This window comes from Enhydra lutris, unplaced genomic scaffold (genome assembly GCF_002288905.1).
Source record: "Enhydra lutris kenyoni isolate GAN:26980312 unplaced genomic scaffold, ASM228890v2 scaffoldscaffold22, whole genome shotgun sequence".
Taxonomy (NCBI): domain Eukaryota; kingdom Metazoa; phylum Chordata; class Mammalia; order Carnivora; family Mustelidae; genus Enhydra; species Enhydra lutris.
Window position 1 is genome coordinate 7,213,253 of NW_019154106.1, and position 11,916 is coordinate 7,225,168.

The 11,916-nt window shown below is 52.3% G+C and overlaps 1 long non-coding RNA gene and 1 pseudogene across 1 annotated transcript; both read left to right on the top strand.

Annotated features, from left to right (window-relative positions):
* The first annotated feature begins 2,923 nt into the window (after positions 1–2,923).
* On the top strand, positions 2,924–4,527 carry LOC111149446. Its single transcript, XR_002640765.1, has 4 exons — positions 2,924–3,032; positions 3,254–3,352; positions 4,218–4,284; positions 4,400–4,527. It is a non-coding gene; the product is annotated as an uncharacterized LOC111149446 (long non-coding RNA).
* An 805-nt stretch (positions 4,528–5,332) lies between these two features.
* Positions 5,333–6,873, top strand: LOC111149495 (annotated as a pseudogene).
* Positions 6,874–11,916: the final 5,043 nt, after the last annotated feature.

Here is an 11,916-nt window from a genome sequence, read left to right on the forward strand (position 1 = left end):
ACTTCTGGGTGTAACACCCAGAAGAATGGAAAGCAGGATCTTGAAGAGATATTCGTACAGATCATCGTGAGGCTTCCTTTTGTGGTGTCGGCATCTCCTGCACGCGTTCCCTGGTAACCGCCGTGCAGACTCTGGTCACATGGGGTAGCTTGTACTTGCCTCTCTCCTTCTGCACGACCTTCGGCTTCCCGGCCCCAGTGTCTCCTTGTCCCAGTTACGGCCCAAACAACCCACACAGCCACAAAGGTTTCCTGTGCCTTCTTGTCACCTGGGGGCCACGGCCCAGGCCCCCTCACGCTGTCCCAGCGGGAGTGCCCTTGGGCACGAGCCTGCCCCAAACTGCTCCCTCCTTCGGATTGCTCTCCTCTTGCAGGGTCCCCTACTTCTTGATGCTCCAGGACCCCTTTCGTGGTGGTCTCCAGAGCTCTGAGCCAAATGTGTGGTTCCCTTCTTTCGTGGCCAGGGCTATCTGTACGGCTTCTGTTAGGGCCCATCTCCCTGCGCTGGGGTCACCTGGGAACCTAGGGCCTCCCCCAGCCCCGGGAGCTTCTCCTGGGCAGAACTGGGTCCCAATCACCTATCTGTGTATTCTCAGGACCCTGCCGAGGTGTGTCCCCCGGACGGCATTTGGTCAACCTTTTACCGCAGAGTGAATGGTGTACGATCGTGTTCATGCCATTCTTTACTGACCTCGTCTTATATATTGGCCCCTTCAGGATGCTTCTGGTTTTTCTTCTTGGTGTAAATTGGCCTCTGTGTAAATTTTTTTTTTTTTTAAGATTTTATTTATTTTTTTGACAGAGGGAGGGAGATATCACAAGTAGGCAGAGAGGCAGGCAGAGAGATACGGGGAAGCAGGCTCCCTGCTGAGCAGACAGGCACTTAACCGACTGAGCCACCCAGGCGCCCTTGGAGTTGTGTCTTTAGGCCTAGTTACCAAAGTGATGTTACCAGGGGCAAAGGTCCTGGTTAGTTTCATGGATCTCGTTACACAACTGGCAGATTGCCCTCGGGACAAATCAAACATGGTGATGCGAGCACTGGTATTACCTTGGAGCTCAGTGAGTCCCCAGAATTAGGCAACACCCCTTTCCCAGCAGGGTATTGCTGGCCACTAAGATCCTGTTACCATTGGGGCACCTGGGTGGCTCAGTGGGTTAAAGCCTCTGTCTTCAGTTCAGGTCATGATCCCAGGGATCGAGCCCCACATCAGGCTCTCTGCTCAGGAGGGAGCCTGTTTCTTTCTCTCTTTCTGCCTACTTGTGATCTCTGTCTGTCAAATAAATAAATAAAATCTTTTTTAAAAAAAGATCCTGTTACCATCATGCGGACAAGAATTAAAAAATTTTAGGCCATCTGGAAAGGCTCAACCGACATACTGCGGGGAGCACATGATGTGGGATCCCTGCCCCAACCCGCGGGCCTATCAAAAGCCCACATGGAAGCTCTGTGTGAAGGCCACATCTGAGGTCACTATCTGCCATGGGATTGGATTGTCTTCCACGTCGCAAGGCCCGCAGATGTACAAGATTCTTCTGGAAGATCTGGGAGTGAAAAATGGTGATGATTCCATCTCTTGACTTGCGACCTTCTGTCACTTGGGGAGGAGCTGCTATTTCAAGCCTGCTCCGGGGGACATCTAACACTGCCTTGTAGAGACAGACGCATCCTCAGGCTCAACCCAGCTCTGGCTCCATGAGAACCTATCCACGGGATCCGGGATCCGAGGGGAAGGGGGTCCCAGGGGAGGCACATTTGCTCAGTAGAGAAAAGAGCGGGTCTGGTTCAGATTGCAGAGCGGGGAGGGAACAGGAGAGGGAAGAACAGCATAGGCGAGAGTGTGGAGCTGGGTAAAGTTCCAGCTGGTGCTGGGAAGTGAGGCTCCTGGGCGGTCTGCTCAGACCGTTGTTCAGGGACAGCGAAATATTAAGGGGATTACGAACGAGGGTACTCATAACGCAGGGGCTGGAATGGCACACTCTTTGCCTCTCCGCGTCCCATTGATAGATAATTTCTACACCCAAAATGGGAGGGATTCTCTACATTTTACAAGCTTCTATAGGATTCCTTTCAATAGGGTGCCCCTCGCGCCCCCACACCCGATAATTTGCATTTGCGGGGATTCAGTTCATGAAATATTGTCAACGTGTGGTGTGTTGCCACCTAACACACGGGCCACCTAGCGAAATTTGAATTTCACACAAATAATGAATCTTTTGTTTAGTATAAGTACTGCCCAAACATTGCATGGCATACTTAAACCTTTTTTTTTTTAAGATTTTATTTATTTATTTGACACAGAGAGACAGAGATATCACAAGTAAAGCAGGCAGAGAGGCAGGCAGAGAGGGAGGGGAAGCAGGTTCCCTGCTGAGCAGAAAGCCTGATGCGGGGCTCGATCCCAGGACCCCGAGATCATGACCTGAGCCGAAGGCAGAACCTTAACCCACTGAACCACCCAGGTGTCCCACGCTTAAATTTTTTAAAATTGCTTGCTTTTCGTCTGAAATTCAGATCGCACCGTGTGTCCTTGTATTTTCCTTGCTAAATGTGGTAACCCCAATTTTGAGGGGTCTGGTTTGCTGGACAGAACTGGTCGTGGAGGCTGCCCCAAGGAAACCAGACGGGGCTGGCAAGAGGGAAACCGGCAGGACTGGTGGACGCGGCTTGCCAACTGTGCTTCTGTGTCCTTCAGTCTCCCAGGGGCAGACAAAAAGCCTACTCTAAGCCGGTGGTAAAGCTGGAAGTACAGCCTGCGGAGAAGCCAAAGCCAGAAGACCCTCAGGTCTCCGGGGAGCCAGGCTTAGAGGTGATAGGAAGCCCCGGGGCTCCCCAAGGCAGAGAGCAGGGGCGGCAGGGAGGGGGACATCCCCCATGCTACCAGCCTCATGCTGTGCCGTCACCATGGCACCTTCTCTGCCAAAGCCATCCTCTTCAGAGCAAAAGTTAGACCTGCAGCCAGAACCCACTGTGACCTTCCTGTTTACCCTCCTGAGCACAGCGGAGCCCACGGAGTCCAAGGAACCTGAAGAGTAAGGCTGCGTATGTGTGTGTGCAGGGCGGGGAGGCGGAGGGGGCTTCCCTCTGCTAACATTCAGACCCGGGCCAGGACTCAGCCTGGGGTGGGCAGAGGGAAGACCCGTGCATGGGCCCTGGGCCTGGGGCTGCCTCCACCCCTTCCCCAATCTGCCCAGCCCACCCTCCCCCAACCTCTAGACTCTCTGGTCCCACCCTCTCTGTGCACTCGTCCCAGGGTCTTAGAGAACCAAGAGTGCCAGTTCCTGGACAAGGAAGACTGGGGCCCCCGGCGGACCTCAAAGGAAATCAGCCATTTGCAGAGTGATTGCAGGAGGTGAGCTGGGTGGGGACAGGTGGGGGCAGATAGGGGTGACAGAGTTTTTCCCCACTGAGGTCAGGTCCTGGGGCTTGGTGGCCCTGGGTTTGCATCTTCCCTTCACCCTCCTCCTTCCCTCCTTCCCTCCTTCCCTTGCCTTCTCACCATTCTGCTCTGGATGACCTCCTCACTGGCCAGCAGGTCCCTTCCCTCCCGAGCATCAGTGTCCTCCTGTGTGAGCGGAACCTGCCCCACAGCCTTGGGGGCCGCAGCTCTTCCCCATCAGTCGACTGTGTGCTCGCACACCTGGTCTGCAAGCGGTCTCTGGCTGCCTCTAAGGGACCCCCCTCCTTTAATTGCCCAAGAACCAGATGGGGAAGTTTGGTCTGTGAAGCAGCAGGCGTGGGGTGGTCTGGTCTCGGGGTGGGGCAGTGGGACACAGTCCCTCGGGGCTGCACGGGGGATCCCAGAGCGTGGATCTGGGTGGTCAGCACTTTCGTTCACACCCGGAGCACTCAAGCAGGACTGGTTCCAGGCTTGACCCTCTTGCTAACCTGGAACCACAGAGAATTCTGTCACTGTCCCCACTGCAGCCCGACAGGGTGGGATGGCTAGCCCACTCCCTAGAGCGGCCGGTCCTTCCCTTGCTAAAGAAGAGAAAAAAGGTCATCCCCGTCTGCGTCTGCTGCTGCCAGCCACTTGGGAAGAACAGTTCCCTCCCTGCCTGTGGCTTTGCCACGACAAGAAGACTGGGCTCCAATGAAACCCTGTTCCCAGGCAGCTGCTCCAGGCCACACAGCTCACACAGGAGATGGGAGCCGGGGCTGGAGGACGCTGCTTTGGACAAGAGCCTGTGGGCTGAATGGATATTTTTCAATTCTAGACTTTGGGAGTCACTGAGCACTATCCAAGCAGACAACCGAGCCCTGGGGGAAAAGCTGCAAAACCTGGTAAGGTGCTCTGCCCAGGCCTCCTCCTCCCTGCCTCCCAGCCCTGCTAGGGCACCTCCCACAGTCCTGCCTGGGGTCGCTACCCACCTCTGGGCGCTACAACCTTCTGTTCCAGCCAACCTTGTCATATGAGAGCCTAAGGAAGGAAGCAAAGGCCCTCCAGGAGGAGGTGAAGGCTGTCGCGGAGGGAGCCCAGGCCATCCAGGAGGATGCCCAGGCCATCCAGGGGGTGGCACTGTTCCAGGTGCAGGGGCAGCCCCACTGCTGCCCATAGGGAGGAAGGACACGCCTTCCCCGGCCGCTCACTCAGCTCCCCGAGCCTGTAGCAGCCCAGCTCCCGGAAGGTAGCACTGTTCATCCTGTAGCCTGGGGCTCCCATGACCCACAGACACCAACATCAGCCCTGGCCGGGCCCAAGGCTGGAGACTAGATACTTCCCCGGGGAGCCACGCCAGCAGCTCCTCTCCAGGTCACAGTAATAAACTTGTCTGAAGCTGAGCCGCCACTCACCGCCTGTTTGTGGGCCCTTGGAAATCAGATAGGTGGGAGGTCAACTTCTCCAAAATGAGCTTGGTCCCTGGGCCCCCTCGGACATTCCCCCCCGCCAACCTTACTCCTCTGGTCCTGAACACCCACCACCCCAGAAGAGGTTCCAGGTCTGGTCGGTGTCAGCCTCAAGGGCAACGTCCCAGTGATAAGCGCTGGGGTAGGACTGGAAGGGGGCCACGCCCCTCTCCCCCAAGGTTGGAGTCCCCTGGTCTAACTCCAAAAGGCAGAAAGAGACTAGGGAGCAGCGGTCAGAGCCTGTGGCTGCCTTGAGACTCTGGATAAATCTCTTCCCCTTTGTAAGTCAAGTCAAGTGCAGGGATGGGGACTGCTAGTGGGAGCTCCCTGAGGGTCCAAAACCCAACACCTGTCACACTCCTGAGTCCTCACACCCTTCCCCCATGGGACCATCCTACCCTGGGCGGCAGCTGGCTACCTGACTTCCCACTGAAGCAGAGAGAGAGAGAGAGAGATAAAATTCCCATACAACTAGACAGGGAGCATGCTTCAGTTCTGTGAGGAAGTTGATGGCGACAGTAAGATGACAGAACCAGTTTAAAGGAGGTTATGAGAAAGCAATCCAATCAAGAAATCTCTTTCTCTCATTCTCTCTCTCTCTATTATATGGAGAAAACAGAAGGAATCCTGAAATAAGATTGCAAAGTTAGATAAAAATTGGTCAATATCTTCCAGAACAATTTTTCTCAAAGCCCCATAATCCTAAGGGGGATTGAAACGTTTATCACTGGAATGTTGCCCTTGAGGCTGACACCGACCAGACCTGGAACCTCTTCTGGGGTGGTGAGAATTCAGGACCAGAGAACCAAGGTGGGGTGGATGTCAGAGGGGGCCCAGGGACCAGGGACGGTCTCATGAAGAAGCGACACTGCAGCAAAGATGTGGGGGACCTGAGGGAGGAGCCCGGAAGATGGCTGGGGGAACAGCATTCCAGAAAGCCGGAACAGCAGACTGATGGTGAAATTGCCCTCTAGGAGCGAGGAAGAGTGAGAAGGCCGGGACCAGGCAAAGACCGTGGGGTTGCTGGGCAGTGCTGAGGGCTGGCTTGAGGTTAGGGATCATAAACTTAAAGTGAGACCAGGGAGGTCCTGTGACCCGGCAGGCCCATTCAGGGTCAAGGGTACAGGTGCAGAGTGGGCAGAGGGACAGGATTTTTTCCCAGTGGAGGTGGCCAAGACAGAGAGGAGTAGGCGGGTGGAGAGGCTTTGCAAGGGGCTGGGCTGGAGGGAGGACAGGGAAAGCGGGAAGAACTGGCACTGTAGGTCAGGGGTCCTGGAGGGACCCGAGAACTCTTGCCATCAGTGGGATCGCTGAGCAAAATGGGAAAAGAAAAGGAGATGAGTTTGCTACCTTAAGTGGTTTCCATCAGCACCACAATCCAACATGTTCAGGGAGGGCCCCAAGGCCATACTGCTGTGGCGTGGGAGCAGAAAAAGCCTGTGACAGGGATGTCTTGGGGACTCACTACCAGGCCTGCTTGTACGCCAGCATGGGGATTGCTGGGACAAATGCTGAGATTATGCCCGTCCAGTGGGAAGTCCAGACAGGACCCAGAGAAGGAATCGACGCGGAAGATCATCTCAGGGTGGCCTCTTTCATCTTGCATCATGTAGGTGAAGACTTTGCAGTGATAGCAACCTTGGATCCTGGGCCCATTCCCAGGAACCGGGATGTCTATGCCAACTTCGGTGCCAAGGCCACGCGAGAAGAGAATGTTCGGAAGTACATTGAGGAGTCCATCGAGAAACAGAGCAAGCGACACCAGTACGACATCAGAGCCTACAGTCCCAAGGGGAACCTGGATAATGCCTGGCACCGGACTGGATTTCGTGAAATGTCCAACATCTTTGACTTTTCCGCCGGCGTGGCCAGCTGGGGGCTAGCATCAGCGTTACCTGGACTGTTGGTCAGGAGAAGACCCCTGCCAACCGCGACCCCTTTCTGGTGACAAGAGCCCTCACCGACACGTGTCTTCTCAGCAAAACTGGCGATAAACCCTTCCAGAACAAAAACGAAGTGGACTAGACTTGTAGTCATCAAACCCCTCCTAGTTCTCCATCCTGCCTCCATGTTTGCCCCTTCTTGGCTCTCCTAATAGCTGTAACTCAAAGGGTGGAATATCAAGGTCGCTTTTATCCCTCATGCCCAGGTAATATCTCTTGCTTTCTTTCACCAGGGTCAAGTTCTTAATCTTCTTACAGCCCCCACCCCTTTCCTCCCCTGTCACCGAAGCAGTCTAATACGTTAGCAGGGAGGGGTAGGGAGACACACCACTGTTTCCATTCAGTCAGGGGCCCCTATAACCAACTTTATATTAAAAGGGAGATTTATCAAAATGGCTAAAATTAACAAGTCAGGAAATGACAGATGCTGGAGAGGATGCAGAGAAAGGGGAACCCTCTTACACTGTTGGTGGGACTGTGAGCTGGAGCAACCACTCTGGAAAACAGCACGGATGGGGCACCTGAGTGGCTCAGTGGGTTAAAGCCTCTGCCTTTAGCTCAGGTCATGATCTCGGGGTCCTCGGATCGAGCCCTGCATTGGGCTCTCTGCTCTGCAGGGAGCCTGCTTCCTCCTCTCTCTCTGCCTACTTCTCTGCCTACTAGTGATCTCTGTCTGTCAAATAAATAAATAAAATATTAAAAAAAGAAAACAGCGGGGCACCTGGGTGGCTCAGTGGGTTAAGCCGCTGCCTTCGGCTCAGGTCATGATCTCAGGGTCCTGGGATCGAGTCCCGCATCGGGCTCTCTGCTCAGCAGGGAGCCTGCTTCCCTCCCTCTCTCTCTCTCTCTGCCTGCCTCTCCGTCTACTTGTGATCTCTCTCTGTCAAATAAATAAATAAAATCTTTAAAAAAAAAAAAAAAAAAAAAAAAAAAAAAAAAAGAAGGAAAATTCCTCAAAAAGTTGAAAATAGCCTGGGTGGCTCAGTGGGTTAAAGCCTCTGCCTTCTGCTCAGGTCATGATCTCAGCGTCCTGGGATCGAGTCCTGCGTCGGGCTCTCTGCTCAGCGGGGAGCCTGCTTCCTCCTCTCTCTGCCTGCCTCTCTGCCTCCTTGTGATTTCTGTCTGTCAAATAAATAAATAAATCTTTAAAAAAATAAAAGTTGAAAATAGAGCTACCCTACGACCCAGCAATTACACTACTGGGTATTTACCCTAAAGATACAAATGTAGTGATCCAAAGGGGTACGTGCACCCGAATGTTTATAGCAGCAATGTCCACAACAGCCAAACTATGGAAAGAACCTAGATGTCCATCAACAGATGAATGGATAGAGAAGAAGTGGTATATATATATAATGGAATACTATGCAGCCATCAAAAGAAATGAAATCTTGCCATTTGCGATGAGGTGGATGAACTAGAGGGCATTATGCTGAGCGAAATAAGTCAATTGGAGAAAGACAATTATCATACTGATGAAGTTCTTGAACCTAGGTGAGGTTCGGTGGGGTGACGGCTGAGAAAGAATTCTTAAGATGTCTTTGGTGCAAAAAGGTGGTTTATTAGAGCACAGGGACAGGACCCTTGGGCAGACAGAGATGCTGCCCGGGGGATGAGAGGAGTGGCTGATTATATACACAGGAGTTGGGTAGGTGAGGACAAAGGGGGTGTTTAGAAGGGCTATGGGGTAAAGAAGACTGTCAGGATATTGAAGGCCTGGTTACTATCAAGCCAAAGCCGTTTTCCCTCTAATGAGGCAATAACATAAAGACAATTGGGAGTCTCCTGGCGGAATGTCACATTCCTGTTATCAAGCATCCTTGTTAGTGAGATTTAGGTTTAGAAGAAATTTAACTTTATTTACTTTTCCTTCTACCTCAGCCTCCTTCAGTTTTGTTTATGGAGGGGAGGGCGACATTAGGGCTTGAGGAACTGAGTTCTGTGCCTCTGGAAATTGGGCTATTGATAAGGTAATTTCTCTGTTGTAAATCTCAAGGACATTTGTAAACCAAGGGAGACTCCTGCCTTGCAGGATTGTGATCTCTGCAGGTTAACTATTTGTTTTTCTTTTAGTGCAGTCAGGGGTGCCTGAGGAATGTGACACATATTACCGAGGGGAGGGGAGCGGGTGGAGAGGGGGTGCAAGGTGCCAGCTTTTGCTTTGTCCTCAGCCAGCCTCCTGCTCCCTCATCAATATGATCTCCCTGATAGGAGGAAGTTGAGAGGCAACGTGGGAGGTTTGGGGCATAGGAAAAGAATAAATGAAACAAGATGGGACCGTGAGGGAGACAAACCATAAGAGACTCTTCATCTCACAGAACAAACTGAGGGTTGCCAGGGGGAAGGGGGTAGGAAGAGGGTGGTTGGGTTATGGATACTGGGGAAGGTATGTGCTATGGTGAGTGCTGTGAAGTGTATAAACCTGGCGATTCACAGACCTGTACCTCTAGGGCTAATAATACATTATATGTTAATAAAAAATAAAAAATTAAAAAAAATAAAAGGGAGACTTATGAGGGGCGCCTGGGTGGGTCAGTGGGTTAAGCATCTGCCTTCAGCTCAGATCCTGATCCCAGGGTCCTGGAATCGAGCCCCACATCGGGCTCCCTGCTCCTTCTCCCTCTCCCCCGATCCTGCTCTCTCTCTCTCAAATAAATAAATAAAACTTAAAAAAAATAAAAGTGAGACTTAGGAGAGAACCAAGCAGGAAATGCCCCTCCCCCCATCCTCCTGGTACACCTTCCCTCACCTGGGGCAAAATGGCCCTTCCCCGGAGACAAGAGCGTCGTGAGGAAGGGATGACCCCATTCTTTTTTTTTTTTTTTCTTTCTTTTTTAATTTGTCAGAGAGAGAGGGAGAGAGAGCAAGCACAGGCAGACAGAATGGCAGGCAGAGACAGAGGGAGAAGCAGGCTCCCCGCCAAGCAAGGAGCCTGATGTGGGACTCGATCCCAGGACGCTGGGATCATGACCTGAGCCGAAGGCAGCTGCTTAACCAACTGAGCCACCCAGGCGTCCCGGGATGACCCCATTCTTAAAAGAAAAAGTCCTTACTGCTTGGTCCTCCATTTATAACACAAAGCAGGGTAGTATTTTCATATTTAAATGTAGAAAATTATATATATGGGTGTGCAGATATGTGTTTTTTGTTTTTTTTCCTAAAGGAGGAAAAACACAGCAGTTGCTGGGAGCCAGATATGGGGTGCATAATAGTCCGGTTGGACATAAGGTTCTCCTGTTGAGTGCGGGTGAGCGAGGCAGGGCTGGCAAAGCTGGCGATCTGGGGCTGTTATTCCCTTGTTGCCACTTCGGGGTCCTCTGTGCTCTGCCCACCCTTGGTGGGGGGCAGGGAGGTGGATACCCGTCAGGTAACAGGTGGAAGCGCGTTGTAGAAGAGGCAGTCACCTGAGTCCTGTGGCTTTGGTTTAAAAGACACACATGTACATGTGGAGGTTTAGTAAGAAGAGTTAGCTGGTCGACCTGAGCGTGGTACTGACAAGGAGCTCCTGGGAATGTTTTCCAGCATGTCGCTAATGCGGGTCTTCTGATACATTAACATTTTTCAAGAAGCAAAAGAAAGAAGCTTAGCTTTTAATCCTATCTGTAGTGCTTCTGAGCCTTTGTCTTTGCAGAAGCCCTTGTAGGCTTCAACTGTCCCCTTCCCATCTCTGCTCTATGAGGAGATGGGACAGCCCCGGTGTCAGAACCCCTGTCGTTTTGTGTCCTCGTGTCTATTCTCTGGGGGGTGAGATACGCCTTTTCTCTGTTAAGATTCCTGAGAATTACTTTTTCTTTTACAATAAAAAACAAACCCCACCTTCATCCCTACACTTTCCTGGCTGTTTTTAATGTTGGTTGTACCAGGCCGGCCGTGGTTTCTGCCTGCCACGATGGCTTTTCACTGTCACGTGTAGTAAGTTCAGAGCTGGACAGCTCCTCGTGGTAAACAAATTGTTTACCCCCCAGAGAAGCGCCTATAAATCAACCAAACATTCCTAAGATCGATTCTTCGTGTTTCTTTTAAATCCCTATGTGCCTTTTCATTCTTTTCTTTCCTACCAAAAAAAAAGGGAAAAGTTTTAAGAGACAAAGGAAGCTCAAGTTTACTTATTCAAGGGATTTTGAGAAATCTGTCTTGAGTCATAATGCTATAACACTGTCTCAAAAAAGGTAATGTTCAGGGAGGGGTCACACCTCCCACCCAGCCAAGATGGGGAAAGGAAAACTGACCAGGCTTATGTCCGTGCCTACAGCTGTGTGAACACCAGCTGACTCCAACAGCCAGAGCTGGAGATCTCAGATGTCACACACAGCTGTCACACGCTCTTGTCCACATATCCTGTCTGGAACATCCCATGTTTAAGAGGCAAAATTCTTCCAGGAGCGGGTGGCGTAGAACACGCGGCAGCTGCTTCCTCGTGTCCTTACCACTGTCCTTCAGCTTATCAGTGGATCTTGATGTCCCTCCCACTGCCTGCCTCCCTCCTGTGTCCTCAGGAATGCATCCGCTCCCTACCCAGATGGGCTTCTGATAAGATCCAAGGTCATATCTGGAGTGCTGATAATCACCCAGCCAGAAACTGTGGCTTCCTGGTGTGCCTACCTGAAGTCACTGATCACATTAGGCCCCCTCTGTAGTCCTCCCACACTAACATGCTAATCCTCCTGACCAGCAGCACGCAGGGAGATGGACATGGAGAGTGAGGGGTGGGTGGTGCCCACGAAACAGGGTTGTGAGCAGGAAGGAGGCTGATCTGATCTGAGACTGGGCAGTGAAATATCACACACACACACACGCACACGCGCGCGCGCGCGCACACACACACACACACACACACACACACACGTTTTTCCATGGCCTGGTTCCCCCAGCTCTTCGGGCATCTTTGGGACAACCAATGGCTGCCAGAGGCCCAAGGCAGGATAGATGATGGCGGGTAGGAGGAGTCACAGCCCAGGGAGCTCCTCAACCCAACCCAGCTCTCTGAGGCCGGGAGGAGGCTCAGCATTTGTACTGAGGAAGTACTCTCCCTCTCCCTGTGCACACGCTGGGCCATTTGCATTGACCCTTTTACCCCTTGCTCCTCTACATGCTGAATGCCGTCTCAACCTTGGAAGATCCCCTC